Source organism: Armigeres subalbatus, chromosome 1, assembly GCF_024139115.2.
Source record: "Armigeres subalbatus isolate Guangzhou_Male chromosome 1, GZ_Asu_2, whole genome shotgun sequence".
In the NCBI taxonomy this organism is placed as follows: Eukaryota; Metazoa; Arthropoda; class Insecta; order Diptera; family Culicidae; genus Armigeres; species Armigeres subalbatus.
Window position 1 is genome coordinate 224,997,266 of NC_085139.1, and position 11,084 is coordinate 225,008,349.

At 43.6% G+C, this 11,084-nt stretch overlaps 1 pseudogene; it reads right to left on the reverse strand.

Annotated features, from left to right (window-relative positions):
• Positions 1-1,131: 1,131 nt before the first annotated feature.
• Positions 1,132-10,028, reverse strand: LOC134207035 (uncharacterized; annotated as a pseudogene).
• Between the last annotated feature and the right edge of the window lie 1,056 nt (positions 10,029-11,084).

Below are 11,084 nucleotides of genomic sequence, written 5' to 3' on the forward strand. Positions count from 1 at the left end.
ACCTCACCAAACCCCCCTTGGAAAAAGGGTTTACCACCTCCGTGCCTAATGCACCTTCAAAAGAACTATTTTTACCTTCACTAATTGTAACTGGGTCCCCCTTGTACAGTGACTTCTAAATTAGTTGAAATTCATCACTTGGGTTTTTGGCAGAATATGCCAAAGAAAGGCAATCCTTGAGATTAACCAAAATGCGATGATGATGTGAAGAACTCATGTTTGATGATGTAAGAATTAATCTACTATAAAAGTGCGTTTTCGCCATGACACATGACACGGTAACGAAAAGGATTGTTCGGATTAGTATACATACCGTCGCAATGACGACTATTTTTATACAATACTGTGATTTCTTTCAACTATTGATAACAGAGTTTCTCATGTTATATTTAACTAGGCGCTGCTTTCGTCTGAATAAATCTTCACCTACACAAAGGCTCTTAACATCATACATAAAGGGATTGTTCCAGTGGTTGATTACTTTTCGAGGGTTCAGAGTTCGTGCCACGTATAGATCGATCAACTAGTGGAACAAAAAACACATTAAATATATTAAATATCTTATACTTTTGCTTCTTCATTAATTTCTTTCCGACTGCAAAACTAATTTTCACCATTAAAATTATCAATTGAGCATTGTTTTCTGTTGGATGCCGTCAACATGTTCATGTTTGACCTAACCTATATTTTTAATAAATTAGAACCTATCATAATGTTTTGCTATACTTTTATGCATTCCATTTAGAGTAATCTTTGTTTTTGCCTGCTGGAAAAATAACGCATTCAAATAAGATACATTGAGGGGATCGTTTCTAGTATTCACCTTGTGGTTTGTTGCGTCGCTTATACAAGTTTGCCGATTGCATACACTAAGGGTCTGACGTTTTGAGCAATGTTTTCCTAGCATTTAACGTAAACAAATAAGAGAAAAACTTGTCAATACTTGTCTCTTTTGTTGTTCCTTGTCATAGTCCTAGCTTACGAACAGAAATTGTGAGTGGATTGTGTAGATTATGCGTGAGTTCGTTCCTTCTCGTCGATTATTGTATTTATAAGTAAAATAAATTGCAATAAACCGAAAAAGAATGTGTCATTAAATGGGAAATGAATTCGTTTCGATTTGATAAAAGAGATGGGTTCTGTCATAGATTCGACGTATTCTGCCGTCACAGATTCTACGGAGTACGTAAGTATCGACTCACTGAGCCGTTGTGTTTATGTCCATGGAACCATGAACTCCGCCGGCTGCCATCGAGGCAGCAGCAGCAGCCGCCGCGTGCTGCTGTCGAGTTCGGAAAAGTCTCAGCGTCATCCAGGTGGCAAAATTGTTCGGTGGAAGGTGATTGGGAGTGACTGCGCCTCGTTGAGCCCGATCTCCTTTTGGAGTTGATACTGTATAGCAGCGACCCCGCGATCAATGCTGAGATAATCGTGGCCGAAATGACCAGGATGACAAGATGCTAAAGCCTGGCACTGGCATGCAGATTCCGTAGACGACCCTTCGGTAATTTTGCCCTGGAAGACGGTGACAGCTTCTGTTTACCATCCGGATTGAATGCCAATCGGCTTCGGAAATGACGTCGTAAATACCGCTGACGCTACGTCCGTTGAACGAATCTTCCGATCGGTTATTTTGATTGACGGCGGAACGTTTTTGGGCACCCCGTTGACATACAATGGATTTCGCACATCTTCAGCGTCTAGGTTTAGAGCGCGAGGTCCTGCAACGGCTGGAGACCCATTCGCTTTTCAGCATCCATCTGTCGGGGACCGTGAGGGAACTTCTCATCTTCCGGGGTCGACTTGTGTAGTTGCTTCTGTTGGAGAGACTGCGGCTGTGGCTGATGCTGCATTTGAGGGGATGGTGGTGGTGGTTGCTTTGAGCATCTCACCTGGCATCATCGAGTGATCGTTGAGGAAGAGTTGTTCCAGTTCATCGAGTGGGTCTCGGTTGTGATGGTGATACTGCAGATAACCGCCGTCCTTTTCTTCTGAATCGGTTGTAGGATTGGTTTCTTAGGCACAGAGGTGGTGGTGGCGGTGGATGATTGGCATTCTTGTCCGTGTGATAATGTCATCGTAGAAACATCTTGATTACTTGAAGCAGCTTCCTCTCATCCGACTCCTGCAAAATATCGTTGCTGTTCTGATCTGTTCAAAGTGTCCTGCTCAAGTAGACTGTGCAGCTTTCCGGTCCACCGTTGGTTCCCAGTTGACAGTGATCCAAACATCCGTGCCGACAAATCTCGACCTTGATTTGATATGAACACTCAACGCATCAGGGAATGAAGGATGGAAGAAAGCGATGACCGAGGCTTGTCGTCAGGAGCACGCCTTTAGAATCGGGAGATCATTTTCGGTCGAAGAACGCAGCCGTACTCATCACTGAGTTTGATTCATACGACCGGTCCATCAGATCACACGACTTGACTCTCATATCGAACTCCCCACGGAAGTCGTTGATCGCCACGACCAACGTCATCTGGATCCCAGTGGAACGATTCCGCTAACGGTGGAGCCCATGGACCCTTGCCCTGCTGAATTTCCATCCAAAATCAACATTGTCACCTGAAAGCAAACAAGAGATTATGATATGATAATGCATTTGAGTTCATCGAACAAACCTCGAAATCGCTGTATCACATCAAGGTCGGCAATTACCATCGGAGGTTTAGCGGTTTTTCGTAATCGTTGAACCACTCGCACCGGAGCCGTTGGCTTCGTCCCACACTTCCAAGTAGGTCCTTGTCGTACCGCAACGGTTTTCGTAGAACTGTCCATTCAGATCGGCTTGGTACCGCACCGTGAGTACGAAATCCGGAACGTGAAGAACGCTTACCGGTGTGAACGTAGATGCAGCGTGGGTCGCTGTGACCTGAATCGATTTTAGTTGTTAACATGTGGTCGCACAAATACTGACAAATATCTTACCCTTAGAGTGACGATGCCCTCAAAAGGTGCCGAGAAGGACAGATGTACGTCCATGTGATCCTTTCCGCACATGACTTCCAAGGCGGTTATCTGTGGCATCCGGCGTTCTATCCATATCGTTTGCAGGGATACCAGAGGAACTGCAATTAGAATGTAAAAAGAACTAATTAATCTTGTGAAAGAAAGAATTTTCTTAATTTTAATGTGTTTGAATTTCAGCAATTTTTAGTTTTGCTCAAAGAGCTTGGAATTTGCATAAGTGGCACAATTCGCTCCATTCAAAAACCTTGGACTCGATTGGAACAACCAATTTTATAGCAAATGCAATATTTCAATTTTGACACTCCATCTCTTTGTTATTAATCCAGCCTCGACGGAAAGAGACTTTCAGATTCGAAAGGAATCTTTCCAGGAAGGAATCCTTCCGATTCAAGGAATCTTCCGGATTCCGAAAGGATTCCTTCGATTCGAAAGGATTCCGATTCGATTTGATTCGAAATAATCTTCGATTCCGAAAGGAAATCTTCCGGGTTGAACTTGCGGATTCGAAAGGGAACTTTGCGGGATTCCGAAAGGGAATCCGGATTCCGAAGGGAACCTTGACTTGAAAGGACCTTGGTGGACCTGAAGGGAACTCGGATTCCTGGGATTCCGAAGGAACCTTGCGGAACTCGAAGGAACCTTGCGATTCCAAAGGAATCCTCGGATTCCGAAAGGAACCTTCGGATTCCTGAACTCCCTTGCGGATTCCGAAAGGAACCCTTGCGGGATTCCGAAAGGAACTTGCGGACCCGAAAAGGAACCTTGCGGATTCCAAAAGGAACCCTCGGGATTCCGAAAGGAACTCCAGGATTCCGAGGAACCCTTGCGGATCTGCAAAGGAACCTTGCGGATTCAAGGTCTTGCGGGATTCCGAAAGGAACCTTGGATCGAAAGGAACCTCGGATTCTGAAGGGAACCCTGCGGATTCCAGGAACTCCCTGCGGATTCTGAAAGGAACCCTGCGGATTCCGAAAGGGAACCTTCGGGATTCCGAAAGGGAATCCTTGCGGGATTCCGAAGAACTCCTTGGGATTCGAAAGGGAACCTTTGGATTCGAGGAACCTTCGGATTCTGAAAGGAACCTTCCGATTCTGCGAAGGAATCCTTCCGGATTCCGAAGGAATCCTTCCGATTCCGAAGGGAATCCTTCCGGATTCCGAAGGAATCTTCCGATCGAACTCGATAGGAATCCTTCCGATTCCGAAGGAACTCTTCCGATTCCGAAGGAATCCTTCCGATTCAGGAATCCTTCCGATTCCGAAGGGAATCCTTCCGGATTCCGAAGGAATCCTTCCGATTCCGAGCGGGAACCTTCCGATTCCGAAGGAACTTCCGATTCCGAAGGGAACTCTTCCGGATTCCGAAGGAACTTCCGGGATTCCGAAGGAATCCTTCCGGGATTCCGAAGGAATCCTTCCGATTCCGAAGGGAATCCTTCCGATTCGAAGGAATCCTTCGATCTGAGGAACTTCCGATTCGAAGGAATCCTTCCGATCTGAAGGAATCCTTCCGATTCAGGACTTCGGATGGGAATCCTTCCGGTCAGATCCGGATTCGAAGGAATCCTTCCGATCTCGAAGGAATCCTTCCGATTCCGAAGGAATCCTTCCGGATTCGAAGGAATCCTTCCGATTCCGAAGGAACTTCCGATCGAGGAACCTTCCGACCAGGAATCCCGATTCGAAGGAATCCTTCCGATTCCGAAGGGAATCTTCCGATTCCGAAGGGAATCCTTCCGATTCCGGAATCTTCCGGATTCGAAGGGAACTTTCCAGATTCCGAAGGAATCCTTCCGATTCCGAAGGGAATCTTCCGATTCCGAAGGAATCCTTCCGATCTGAAGGAATCCTTCCGACCGAAGGGAACCTTCCGATTCCGAAGGAACTTCCGATTCCGAAGGAATCCTTCCGATCTGAAGGAATCCTTCCGGATTCCGAAGGAATCTTCCGGGATTCGAAGGGGAATCCTTCCGGGATTCAAGGAATCCTTCCGATTCCGAAGGGACCCGATTCTGGAAGGAATCCTTCCGGATTCCGAAGGAATCCTTCCGATTCCGAAGGAATCCTCCGATTCCGAAGGGAATCCTTCCGATTCCAGGGAACTTCCGGGATTCCGAAGGGAATCCTTCCGATTCCGAAGGGAATCCTTCCGGGATTCCGAAGGGAATCCTTCCGGATTCCGAAGGAATCCTTCCGGGATTCCGAAGGGAATCCTTCCGATTCCGAAGGAATCCTCTGATTCCGAAGGAATCCTCCGGGATTCCGAAGGAATCCTTCCGATTCCGAAGGAACTTCCGATTCCGAAGGAATCCTTCCGGATTCCGAAGGGAATCTTCCGATTCCGAGGGAATCCTTCCGGGATTCCGAAGGAATCCTTCCGGGATTCCGAAATTCGATTCCGAAGGGAATCCTTCCGATTCCGGAACTTCCGGGATTCCGAGGGGAATCCTTCCGATTCCGAAGGGAATCCTTCCGGGATTCCGAGGGAATCCTTCCGATTCCGAAGGAATCCTTCCGGGATTCCAAGGAATCCTTCCGATTCCGAAGGAACTCTTCCGATTCCGAAGGAATCCTTCCGGGATTCCGAAGGAATCCTTCCGATTCCGAGGGAATCGTCGGAATCCGATTCCGAGGAATTCCGTCGAAGGGAATCCTTCCGATCCGAAGGAATCCTTCCGGATTCCGAAGGAATTCCGGATTGAAGGAACCTTCCGATTCCGAAGGAATCCTCCGGATTCCGAGGAACTTCCGGATTCCGAAGGGAATCCTTCCGATCTCAAGGGAATCCTTCCGATTCCGAAGGGAATCTTCCGACCGAAGGAATCCTTCCGATTCTGAAGGAACCTCCTGGGATTCCGGGGAACTTCCGATTCCGAAGGAATCCTTCCGATTCCGAAGGAATCCTTCCGATTCCAAGGGAATCCTTCCGATCTCCGAAGGGAATCCTTCCGATTCCGAAGGAATCCTTCCGGGATTCCAAGGAATCCTTCCGATTCCGAAGGAACCTTCCGGATTCCGAAGGGAACCTCCGATTCCGAAGGAATCCTTCCGATTCCGGGAACTTCCGATTCCGAAGGAATCCTTCCGATTCCGAAGGAATCCTCTGGATTCCGAAGGAACTTCCGATTCGAAGGGAATCTTCCGATCCAGGAATCCTTCCGATTCCGAACTTCCAGATTCCGAAGGAATTTCGGATCTCCGGAATCTTCCGGGAATCCTTCCGATTCGGAATCCTTCCGGGATTCCTTAGAATCCTTCCGGATTCTTGAAGGAATCCTTCCGCGATTCAGTGACCCAGACCCCGAAGTGAGTTATATTTCCGGAGCTAAGGACTCGAAAGTGTTTCCATTTATTTGCGATGCATTTAGTCGATTTTGGGTCGAGATGGTAGCTTTTTCAGTTTTGGAATGTCTGATGCATTTTGTTTGACAATACGTAACTGAACGAAGCACATCAGGATGGTATGTCGGACGACGATTCGGCTAGCGAGCTGCCAGCAGGAATGGCTTTCGGTGTCGAAAAACGGTAGGTTGTAGAACGACCTCGTGGTTAGGCGGATAGGAAACAGTGCGGGATGGTGGTACAGCGAACGTGCTACGATGCGATAATCCGGAGGCTGGACGATTACACGGCTACGGATGGCAGAACGAAGGGGCGGCCGGGCGATAATTCAGCTGGCGGGCTGCGATGCGTTGGTACTTGGTAGTGTGGCAGACGAACGGCCGGACGGAGAATTGGCCGACAGGTGGCCGGGCGACAATAGTGGTTGGTGGGCTGTTAAGTCGGTAGCAAACGACCACTCGTTGAAACGTACGGCGGGAATCCGACTATGTGCTGGATGATAATGCGGATGCGGCTCACGATTCTAGCCAGGCGACGAAGTGCCCAACCAATAATTCGGAGTACCATCTCGGGAAAATGCCACGAATCACTACTTTTAATTGCACGACTTTTCAATTAAAAAAACACCACTCTTCTCATCGGATCCAGAAGTCACACTCCGGTCAGGTGCTTTCGTCTTTCTTTTCTGCAGCCTTTGGCTTTGTACTCATTTGCCCACAGAAAGCATGAGTTCTATATTTCCGCCTTTAAATTTTGTTCCGCACTGGACAAGACGCTCTTTTTCTGGCTTGCGTTTCGACCACCCAACGCAAGATTTAAAATCTTCCGTTTGAAAAAAAAAAAAACAAATCTGACAAAATCTTCATCTTAAAAATTGACCCTTGAAACGTTACTCGGTAAATTCGTTTACCGGTTCCAATCAGTTCAAATGCGGTCCAAGAAATACAAAACTATCATAGAAAGCCATAACTTGAAACCATTAAGTTCAATGTGCCGCATGATGGTTTTTAGTTATTTCCCAAGATTGAACCTTGAACCGGTACTTGATAAATCTGTTTAGCGGTTCCAATCGTTTCAAATATGGTCCTAGAAGTACACAACTACTATAGAATGCCATAACATTTGAAATCATGAAGTTTGATATTACGCATGATGGTATTTGCCTATTTCCGTGAAGTGACCCCGTAACAGGTTCCGGTGGAACCACCGGAATCCGGAATACAGGCCATATTTAGGACCGAACAAATTCCTGATCGTATTTGGTATAGTTTATGCGTCCTTTTCAATCAAAATATCTAAATTAATCATTTCCGAAGTATGCGTTCTGAGAAATGGCCAAAAGCTAACACCCATTTTAAATCCGGAATACCTCCGGAACCGAGTGGCCTATCCTGAAAATCTATAAAACTCCCAAAACTTGAATAAATTCCGCTTCTTTTGGTGAAAGCTGCGATAAAAATGTTATAGGACAAAAAGTTACAATTAAAAGATTTTAATTTCGTTTTCAAAAGGAGATTTGGTAACGGAAGGGTTAATGAAGATACAAAAAAAAAACGAAGATTAAAATTTCAAATTTAAAATCATTCCAGGATTCTTTACGAAGTCTTTACGAAGTATTGTTTTCAATTGATTATCGGCCTTCGTTAGTATACGAAGGCCATTCGGTGCTATTTATTTGGACTTAAAAAAATCGCGATTTCACTTGTAGCGAAGATTTTATTTTTATTTTCATGCACAACGTTATATCCCAATTTGACTCAAATTCTGAACATGACTCATATTCCGAACACTCGCTTTTAAATGGCTATTTGGCTTCATTCGTGTAATTCTCTCCATATAGGATCTTGAATTCATTTGTAATCTTGATCATCAGAAAACCGATGGAATTTTTAGTTTTAGGGTTCCAAAACGCCAGTACTCGGAATATGAGTCATGTTCAGAATTTGAACCAAAAGGGTCCACACAAATTTTTCATCAGAATGTCCGAATGGCCGGCCCTTTTATATATCATATGGATACGTCCATAGTCGTTCATTCACTGTACAGGCCTGGTAGCGGGTCACTTTTTAGTGACTTGGTCACTTTTTTCAGGCTAGTCACTAAAAAGTCTCTTTTTTCGACCTCAAGTCACTAAAGTCACTTTTTCTCGCAAAAAGTCACTATTTTCAACTATTTTGAAAATATTGACCAAGATTTTTTTTAAAGCTTTATGTATCCATTGGATGATGCTTTGTTCATGGCAGAAATGAAATTACGGATCGCTGCACTTATTGGCATTTCACCATTTCATTGAAGCTGAAGGTGTTTTACGTCACAATTTATAAATTGGTATAACAGTCATGCAAGCAGAAGACCTGTCGATTTCAAGTTTTTGTTTAAACTCAATCTTTATACAGTAGGGGAAGGTAGGGAGACAAATGATCGTTATGTGGCGAGTTATTTTTTGGAAGGAGAACCTTATTAACTCTATTATTTACTGTGTTTTGTTCCTCCTAAAGTTGTTTTTTAGTGGCCACGCAAAATTTGACCAACTTCTTTCGATAATGACCAAATGCTATCATTTTTTCACAACAAAAATCCATAAATATGCTTAATGAAGAGATAAAAATGCCAACACTCCACCACAACTTATGGATTTTTGGATTTTGAGTTGTTGCCTCAATTTGAGGAGACTTGATCCCTCATTAGCAAGGAATGTAATTGTCGCTGAAAAATGCAAAAAAACAAGCAACAAAAGAGAATAGCGATAACTCTTTGTCTTCATCTGCAGAGGATAAAGACAATGTTGCGTTTCGCTTTATTTGCAACAAACATGGAAAGGTAATTGTTGTGAACTTTTCAAACTGCGATAACTTGTATATTTCAGAAGTAAAACACAAATCATGTTAACAAATGGTTAAGTTTATGCCTAGACATTGATAACTGATACTTATTTAACCAAAAACATCGTCGAAAACCGACTACTTCTCTAAATGCGCAGCAGGCGATCATTGTCCTATTCTGTTGCAGTTTGGGACAAACGCTTATTGCGAGTTGAGTTTGTCCCAACATTTACAAGAGATGACAATGTTGTTGTCATTGGCAATGTTGTTATTTTACATTCCTTGCTCATTAGTCATCCATATGTAAGGCCGATACGAATATTTAAAAACTATTTTGTCCCCCCCCCCTCGGATTTTTTTTGCCAAAAAATAATATTTTGAGGGGGCAACATTGAGGATTTTCAAAACATTCTTTAACAAATCCGAGGAGTTTTTTTTTTAATTTTTTAATTTTAATATTTATTTTTTAGCATCCACCCCTTGACCTTTCGGAGACCAGTAGGACAAAATGTTAATTAAACAGTTGTAACGGTCTAATATAATATAAAAATTTGTCTAAAAAAATTCAAGAAAATATAATTTGTTCTCAATTTTTTTTTAAGTATAGATCAGGGTTCGGATTTCTCACTCACTCACGCGACAACAGATCACTCCACCATGCATTTTATCCGGATAAATTACAGTGCGATAAACTCCGGCACAAGCGATGGTACGAAAAATTGTTATCCTTCTTCCCATGTTTCGCGAGAATCAAATGCTGCTTACCTTGCCTCTCCAAGCTGGTTGAATCTGACGATGCGTCACGATAAGCATAAGGTTCTATACAGAAGGTTTTCCCTTCGCTTTCAACCAATTCATGTGGTGGCGTGGTTATAGTGGGCGCTCTTAACATTTTCAGATTGTTTTGGGTTCGAATCCCGTTGCGGTCCAAATTTTTTGTAAATATGCTTGAAAAATTTATCTGGTGAGGCGACGAGAAGGAAAATTTGTAGATTAAAATTAAATTATCCGGCGAGCCGGCGCTAACGAATTTATCACCCGCCATTCCATCCGGATAAAAATCTTGTGTGCGAATACTTCCTCACAGGGGTCCATTAAAAATCACACTCCGCTTAATGGATTAATCGCAGGTTTTTATTCATATGAGTGAGAATTTCGAAGCCTGGGACAGATGTAATGAAAGGTTTGCTGTAAAAAATATTTATTGAGTAGATATCATAGAAACAAGTCTCCCCAATTTTGAAGATTGCATGCGCTGTCGAATTCCATAGCAACAATCGTTCATTAATACGCACAGCAAGTCGGAAAATCTGCGGAAGGAGGAAACTATTTTAAAGTTTAGAGAGCATGATCCTCATTACAAGCAGGAGGTCGAGCGTTCAATCCCAGGCTCGTTGTACATAAATCTTCATATTTTTTTGTTTCGTTGTCTACCAAAACGATCCGTACTGTTGTTCCTGTCGCACTAAAAAATACAAAAACTTCCGTGGCACCAGTGCCATTGCGTATAATTCTCTGCATCTTTCTAAAGTAGGTGTTCAGCTAATCTAGTGATCGTAATTTTCACTCATTCTTATGAGAAGAAAATGCTCATTCACGCAGATTTTCGCCGAGAAATTATTTTCGGGAAAGAAAAACAGGTGTTATGAGTGATAACCATATTTCGCTCACTTCCAGTGGCGTAAAACTTTGATTTGCTTGCAAGACTAGTTTTGAGTAGTCCTGCTTTTGACTGATATTGAGTAAAATTTTCGTGGGGTTAAAAGAGAGGGCAATACAATTTTACTTAGTTACTGAGTAGATAAAAGTTAGCGTGTACGATTTTAGTTTCTCTTCTGAGTTTGTTCTAAGAGAAAAGAGTGGTGAGTGAAAGATGTTTTTCGCCACAAATTATTCTCCTTCGATCCAAAAACGCTTGATTTCGTCTCATTGAACTTGCAACTGGAAT